Consider the following 8327-nt stretch of genomic DNA (forward strand, 5'->3'; position numbering starts at 1 on the left):
GCGCGGCAAAGCCTGGAGGAGGCACGGCCCCGCAGCGTGTTCGAGCGCCCGGTCTACGGGACACCCTGCTTACTTCGAGGGCAACAAGCGCAACGCAAGGCTGCGATCTCGCGCACTTTGCGCACGGCTGGAGAAGCTTTGCTGGCCGGCTTTCGCTCCTCGTGTTTACCGTGCGTTAAAGTTGCGCGTCCGTGGCTCTCGCAGCTCTTGCGCGCCCGGTCGCAGAGAGGAGTACGCAACCTCGACCGCACTTTCCCTGCAGGCTTCCTTCCGACTCGAAGTCCTGCGGCGGTCTCAACGAGGTGCCACATCCTCAATGCAGTCGGTCGCCCCCGTTTCGGTTGGGCTCTGGCACGACGGTCGCCACCGTCTCGCCCTTGAGTGGCCGCTGTTGGCGCTCGCTGTGAGGTGTTCAGCGTGCTGTCCGTGTTGCCGACGCGGTCAAAACGAGTCGACGGCTCACGTTCCCTTGTGCGCCGAAGGCTCTCTTGATATGTGATCCGACCCTCAGACAGACGAAGCCAAGGGAAGACCCAAGGCCGCAATGTGCGTTCAAAGAATCAGTGCTCAGTGTGTCCTGCAATTCACACCAAGTCTCGCAGCTGGCTGCGTTCTTCATCGACCCGAGAACCGAGTGATCCACCGCTTAGAGTCGTGAAAAAGTGTTTGTTCAATTCCGTACAGTCAAAACCAAACGTTTCTGGCACTCGGCCAAACAGTGGCCAAGAAGGGCGCTTTTCAGCGCACGCTTGGACTCCAAAACTCTGCCGCGCCTTTTTCGGCTGCCGCAAATCGAGCAAACGGTGTGTTTCGGACGGCGTTTCGCTTTCGCTACTTGCGAGTGCTTTCGTGGTCCACCCCTCTATAAATACTCGGGAGGCGTCGAAGCCGGTTCTCCAAGCCGGACCCGTAGGTATCGTTGTGTGCTCGCTCTCATTGGCCCGCCTAACCAGAAAATGCCTGCGGTACACCCATTTGGATAAGAGTGCACGCAGATGCGGGCCTCGACGGCTACACATTTCCTCGGGCGGCCGCCTCCCGGCCTCCGTGGAGCGCGGGATGCACGGTCCCATCGACAAGCCTCTCCCGTTTTTACCGTGGCGTCGCGGTTCACCACGGCAGGCGGGTCGGTCTCCTCCGCATAAAAAGGGGGACCCCCGCTTTTTGTTCCACGAAATCGCACAAGCTTTTTTCGCATCCACGGTTTGCCACCGCACACCAAAATGCCGATCCGGCTGCCTACTTTAGCCAACAGGTGGAGCCAGGCGCGCCGTACTTGCGCGGCACTTCCCACGTCCACCGAAGTCGGTGCCAAGGACCACTTTCGGCGCCGGAGCCGCGTACGAGCCTACTCGAGGCGGAAGAACGAAGCCAGCAAGGGCCTGGCCGCAAGTGCGTTCAATTGTCGGGACGTCCAAGTCCCTCGTTCTTCCGTGCTTCCTCTTTCGGCAAGTCGTTGCGGCACCTTCCCAAAGCGCGCAGACCCGCTAATCGCGACGAGCGCGACGTGGCCGTGCCGCCTTTCCCTCGGCAGCAAGCAAAACGCCTGGCAACGTCGACGCTCCCCTAACCGCGATCTCGCACCGTGTTTCGTGTGGCGAATTCAAAAGCCGGCCGGCGCTGCTGCAACCATTACGGTCGGTACGCATACGCCGCGGAGGGCGGGACGGTCATCGGAGCGTGCGGTTCCTCCATCGAGTACTGCGCACCTCGGCCGTCGCATCGCCGTGCCATGACCGGCCGCGCGTCAACGCGAACCGGTGCCAGCGAGATCCCTCGCCTGCAAGAACCGACCGGCAGCCTCCGTCACCCGAGGACGCGGAGGCGCTTGCCGCGGACGGCGGGACGGTATGCACTGGTGCACAGCGGACCCGTCACATCGCCAGTTCCTTGACCGACCGCCGACGCTTGTGCCGTTCCTCTCGTACTTGGCAGTCGCCGCGCGATTGTCGGGTCTCGTTCTTGCACGCTCGAACGGTCGGGAGGGCACTCGGCTGGCGTTTCGGGAACGCGCAGCCTCGCCTTCTACCGACGTAACCACGACTCGCCGTTCGCGCTCCGCCGCTCCTGTTTACAGTACTAGGCGGTCCCGCAGCGGTCGGGTCGCGCATTTCGAGCGCTTCGAGCCACGGTGCAGTGGCGGGTCGAAAGCCGACCTATGAGTGCGTTGCGCCGTTTGTACCCGCGTCCGCCACCTGGCCGACCGTCCAAGGTCGCGGTGTTGGCGTCCGCTGGGCGCAACAATTTGTCACGGGGTGCCGCTCCACATTCAGGCAGCCCCGTGGGGAAAAGCCGACCCCGCGTCCAAACGGGGTCAGCGGCAGAAAGTGTCGGGCGCAGACGCAGCTGAGGCGCTCACCCTTCACAATCCGTTAATGATCCTTCCGCAGGTTCACCTACGGAAACCTTGTTACGACTTTTACTTCCTCTAAATGATCAAGTTTGGTCATCTTTCCAACAGACCGGCGCAACCGAAAGGCCGCGCCGGACATCGGTCCGAAGACCTCACTAAATCATTCAATCGGTAGTAGCGACGGGCGGTGTGTACAAAGGGCAGGGACGTAATCAACGCGAGCTTATGACTCGCGCTTACTGGGAATTCCTCGTTCAAGGGGAACAATTGCAAGCCCCTATCCCAATCACGAAAGAAGTTCCACGGGTTACCCAGTCTTTTCAGACAGGGATAAAGACACGCTGCTTCCTTCAGTGTAGCGCGCGTGCGGCCCCGGACATCTAAGGGCATCACAGACCTGTTATTGCTCTGTTTCGTGCGGCTAGGAGCCGCTTGTCCCTCTAAGAAGGTTGTAAGGTGCTGGGAACCCCGCACCTATTTAATAGGCTAGAGTCTCGTTCGTTATCGGAATTAACCAGACAAATCGCTCCACCAACTAAGAACGGCCATGCACCACCATCCACCGAATCAAGAAAGAGCTCTCAATCTGTCAATCCTCCCAGTGTCCGGGCCGGGTAAGTTTTCCCGTGTTGAGTCAAATTAAGCCGCAGGCTCCACTCCTGGTGGTGCCCTTCCGTCAATTCCTTTAAGTTTCAGCTTTGCAACCATACTTCCCCCGGAACCCAAATACTTTGGTTTCCCGGAAGCTGCCCGCCGAGTCATTTGAGTAACTCAGGCGGATCGCTGGTTGGCATCGTTTATGGTTAGAACTAGGGCGGTATCTGATCGCCTTCGAACCTCTGACTTTCGTTCTTGATCAATGAAAACATTCTTGGCAAATGCTTTCGCAGTAGTTCGTCTTGCGACGGTCCAAGAATTTCACCTCTAGCGCCGCAATACGAATGCCCCCGTCCGTCCCTCTTAATCATTACCTCGTATTCCAAAAACCAACAGAACAGAAACGAGGTCTTGTTCTATTATTCCATGCAAGTTTATTCAGGCGACTCGCCTGCGTTGAGCACTCTAATTTTTTCAAAGTAAAAGCACCGGCCATCTCGAGGCACACAATGAAGTGCACCAAGAAAGAACCGGCATGATGTTCAGTCCGAGCCGTCGCATCGGGTAGATGCACTACTCGTCTGGAACTGAGATCCAACTACGAGCTTTTTAACCGCAGCAGCTTTAGTATACGCTATTGGAGCTGGAATTACCGCGGCTGCTGGCACCAGACTTGCCCTCCAATTGATCCTCGTTAAAGGATTTAGAGTGTACTCATTTCAATTACGGGGCCTCAAAAGAGTCCCGTATTGTTATTTTTCGTCACTACCTCCCCGTGCCGGGAGTGGGTAATTTGCGCGCCTGCTGCCTTCCTTGGATGTGGTAGCCGTTTCTCAGGCTCCCTCTCCGGAATCGAACCCTGATTCTCCGTTACCCGTAACAACCATGGTAAGCAAGTAACCTACCATCGAAAGTTGATAAGGCAGACACTTGAAAGAAACGTCGCCGGCTCGTGGCCATGCGATCAGCACAAAGTTATCCAGAGTCACCACACAATACGGGCCGAAACCCGATCGATCTTGGTCTAATAAAAGCACCCGTTACCCAAAGGGCTCCAGGCTCACTGCATGTATTAGCTCTAGAATTGCCACAGTTATCCAAGTAGGAAGAAACGATCTAAGGAACCATAACTGATTTAATGAGCCATTCGCGGTTTCGCCTTATTTCGGCATGTACTTAGACATGCATGGCTTAATCTTTGAGACAAGCATATGATTACTGGCAGGATCAACCAGGTAATCGTTCGACTGCGCGTCCGTCCTCGCCTTCGGCGGGCCGGACGCAGTCTGTGTGCGGCGGAGGCCACCTTCAGGCGCCCCAACACGCTTATTTTGCACTCCGAGATGACGGCGTTCGAGCTCGCTACGGCACAACCTTCCCGAAAGACGAGTGGGAGCCGTGCGGCAAGAAGCACGTTCATGCTCGCTCTTTTTCGTTGCATCGACTCGGTCGCGCCGTGCGGGTTGCCCAAGCCCGCTGCACTGTCGGTGGACCGGCCGGAACTAGCAACGGAGCCGAGACTGCAAAGCCGCCAGACGACGGGTCACGCCCGCGTCTTCGGCGCTTTCGCATCTGAATCGCCCGAGGACGACACGGAACACACCTCGATATCGTGGTAAAACGGCACCGTCCGACAACCAGCCCCTAACGCATCAAGCGGATGAGGCTGCAGACGACTGCCGTGGATTCCCCTGGAGCAGACCCGAGGACACGCTTGACGAGGCCGAAGCCCGCCGCATATCAGACACCCGGTCGCTTTCGCGTACGCCGCTCACGAGAACCCCCACATAATAGCAGCGATAAGTACCCAGACCTCCTTGGGCACTAATACGAGCGTACTCGAGAAAATTTCACCGCGGGTGTGCCCCGAAACGTGTGGCACGTTGAGCGTGCCACAAGTCTACGTCGCTCTCAAACCCGCCGAGGTCGTAGAATTTGCGACCCTACTCACGAAATTCCCACCGAGGATACGGCCGCAAACGTACCGCACCTTGGGTAGGCCACGAGTTTGTGCAACACTACGCTGACGGCACAGCACCGAGGTCGTGCGCGCACGCACGGGAAAATTCCGCCGCGGTTTCTGCCGAAAACGTGAGGCACCACGACTCTCCGCAAGTTCGCGTCGACTGCGAAAGACCGAAGTCGTGAACGACGTGTCCGCTACTCGCCGCCGACACGCTGGACACCAAACGTACAACGACTCGACGGCGTCGTAGAGGCCCACGACGCGGTTTTCCTTAACGACGTCTCGGCGTGGCACCGACAGGTTAGAACGGCCGACCAACGTTCCCTGTCCGCCGTTCGGCTCAGTCGAAGGGCTCGGCGACTTCGGCAACGCTGCGAAGCCGCACGGTGACGCACGCCATGTCCCCATTTTTTTTTTTTTTTTTCTTTCTGCGTCTGCCGGGGTGCCCCTATAATAGCAGCGATAAGCACCCAGACCGCCGTGGGTCGCTCGCCCCGGCTGACGTGGTTTTTCGTACTCCTGCGGCGGTCGCCGTCAAGCACGTCCAAATACGCTACTTTCGTGGGCGCATTCACGCTCTTTCGCTTCGCCGGAGTGCCAGCACTCACTCTGCCAAAAACGGCGAACATCCGAGCGGCGGTTCCCACTTTTGCGTCGGCGTCGCAAACCCCGCCCCGGCAGACGAGGTTTGCCGTACTCGTGCGACGGTGGCCGGCGGGCACGTCGAAAGACGCCGATATCGTGCGCGAATTGGCGCACCTTGGCTTCACCGGAGTGCCGCCACTGACTCCTCCAAAAACGGCGAAGATCCGAGCGGCGCTTCCCACTTTCGCATCGGCGTCCCGAACTCCGCCCCGGCTGACGCGGTTTACCGTACTCGTGCGACGGTCGCCGGCGAGCACGTGGAAAGACGCCGATATCGTGCCCGAATCGGCTCCGTTCGGCTTCGCCGGAGTGCCAGCACTGGCTCGGCGAAAGACGACGAACATCCGAGCGACGGTTCTCACTATTGCGTACGCGTCGCAAACCCCGCCCCGGCAGACGCACTTTGCCGTACTCGTGCGACGGTCGCCGGCGAGCACGTAGAAAGACGCCGATATCGTGCCGGAATCGGCCCCGTTTGGCTTCGCCGGAGTGCCAGCACTCACTCGGCCACAAACGGCGAACATCCGAGCGGCGGTTCCCACTTAGCCGTCGGCGTCCCGAACTCCGCCCCGGCAGACGCGGTTGCCGAGCTCGTGCGACTAGCGACCGCGAAGCCGTCTCGCGACGCCGCTTTCGTGCGCGGCTCCCACTGCGACCTGGGTCACCCGAGGTCGACGAGCAAGAAAGAATGTCGAAAAAAAATTTTTTTTTTTTTGCGTCTGCCGGGGTGCCCCTATAATAGCAGCGATAAGCACCCAGACCGCCATGGGTCGCTCGCCCCGGCTGACGTGGTTTTTCGTTTTCCTGCGGTGGTCGTCGTCAAGCACGTCCAAACACGCCACTTTCGTGGGCGCATTCGCGCTCTTTCGCTTCGCCGGAGTGCCAGCACTCACTCTGCCAAAAACGGCGAACATCCTAGTGGCGGTTCCCACTTTTGCGTCGGCGTCGCCAACCCCGCCCCGGCATACGCGGTTTGCCGTACTCGTGCGGCGGTGGCCGGCGGGCACGTCGAAAGACACCGATATCGTGCGCGAGTCGATGCTTCTTGGTCTCGCAGGAGGGCCGCCACTCACTCCTGCAAAAACGGCGAAGATCCGAGCGGCGCTTCCCACTTTTTCGTCGGCATCGCAAACCTCGCCCCGGCAGACGCGCTTTGCCGTACTCGTGCGACGGTCGCCGGCGAGCACGTCGAAATACGCCGATATCGTGCCCGAATCGGCCCCGTTTCGCTTCGCCGGAGTGCCAGCACTCACTCGGCCAAAAACGGCGAACATCCGAGCAGCGGTACCCACTTAGCCGTCGGCATCCCGAACTCCGCGCCGGCTGACGCGGTTGCCGAGCTCGTGCGACTAGCGACCGCGAACGCGTCTCGCGACGCCGCTTTCGTGCGCGGCTCCCATTGCGACCTGGGTTACCCGAGCTCGACCAGCAAAAAAGAAGGTCGAAAAAAAATTTTTTTTTTCTGCGTCTGCCGGGGTGCCCCTATAATAGCAGCGATAAGCACCCAGACCGCCGTGGGTCGCTCGCCCCGGCTGACGTGGTTTTTCGTACTCCTGCAGCGGTCGCCGTCAAGCACGTCCAAATACGCCACTTTCGTGGGCGCTTTCGCGCTCTTTCGCGTCGCCGGTGTGCCAGCACTCACTCTGCCAAAAACGGCGAACATCCTAGTGGCGGTTCCCACTTTTGCGTCGGCGTCGCCAACCCCGCCCCGGCATACGCGGTTTGCCGTACTCGTGCGGCGGTGGCCGGCGGGCACGTCGAAAGACACCGATATCGTGCGCGAGTCGATGCTTCTTGGTCTCGCAGGAGGGCCGCCACTCACTCCTGCAAAAACGGCGAAGATCCGAGCGGCGCTTCCCACTTTTTCGTCGGCATCGCAAACCTCGCCCCGGCAGACGCGCTTTGCCGTACTCGTGCGACGGTCGCCGGCGAGCACGTCGAAATACGCCGATATCGTGCCCGAATCGGCCCCGTTTCGCTTCGCCGGAGTGCCAGCACTCACTCGGCCAAAAACGGCGAACATCCGAGCAGCGGTACCCACTTAGCCGTCGGCATCCCGAACTCCGCGCCGGCTGACGCGGTTGCCGAGCTCGTGCGACTAGCGACCGCGAACGCGTCTCGCGACGCCGCTTTCGTGCGCGGCTCCCATTGCGACCTGGGTTACCCGAGCTCGACCAGCAAAAAAGAAGGTCGAAAAAAAATTTTTTTTTTCTGCGTCTGCCGGGGTGCCCCTATAATAGCAGCGATAAGCACCCAGACCGCCGTGGGTCGCTCGCCCCGGCTGACGTGGTTTTTCGTACTCCTGCAGCGGTCGCCGTCAAGCACGTCCAAATACGCCACTTTCGTGGGCGCTTTCGCGCTCTTTCGCGTCGCCGGTGTGCCAGCACTCACTCTGCCAAAAACGGCCAACATCCGAGCGGCGGTTCCCACTTTTGCGTCGGCGTCGTAAACCCCGCCCCGGCAGACGCGGTTTGCCCTACTCGTTCGACGGTCGCCGGCGAGCGCGTCGAAAGACGCCGATATCGTGCGCTAATTGGCGCTCCTTGGCTTCTCCGGAGTGCCGCCACTCACTCCTCCAAAAACGGCGAAGATCCGAGCGGCGTTCTCCACTTTCGCATCGGCGTCCCGAACTCCGCCCGGGCTGACGCGGTTTACCGTACTCGTGCGACGGTCGCCGCCGGGCACGTCGAAAGACGCCGATATCGTGCCGTAATCGGCCCCGTTTGGCTTCGCCCGAGTGCCAGCACTCACTCGGCCAAAAACGGC

General features: G+C 59.9%; 2 non-coding genes across 2 annotated transcripts; both read right to left on the minus strand.

Moving 5' to 3' along the window:
- Positions 1-501: 501 nt before the first annotated feature.
- On the minus strand, positions 502-654 carry LOC142794514 (5.8S ribosomal RNA). The gene has a single exon (XR_012892405.1). It is a non-coding gene; the product is annotated as a 5.8S ribosomal RNA (ribosomal RNA).
- Positions 655-2373: 1719 nt separating this feature from the next.
- On the minus strand, positions 2374-4188 carry LOC142794508 (small subunit ribosomal RNA). The gene has a single exon (XR_012892402.1). It is a non-coding gene; the product is annotated as a small subunit ribosomal RNA (ribosomal RNA).
- Positions 4189-8327: the final 4139 nt, after the last annotated feature.

This window comes from Rhipicephalus microplus, unplaced genomic scaffold (genome assembly GCF_043290135.1).
Source record: "Rhipicephalus microplus isolate Deutch F79 unplaced genomic scaffold, USDA_Rmic scaffold_445, whole genome shotgun sequence".
Taxonomy (NCBI): Eukaryota; Metazoa; Arthropoda; class Arachnida; order Ixodida; family Ixodidae; genus Rhipicephalus; species Rhipicephalus microplus.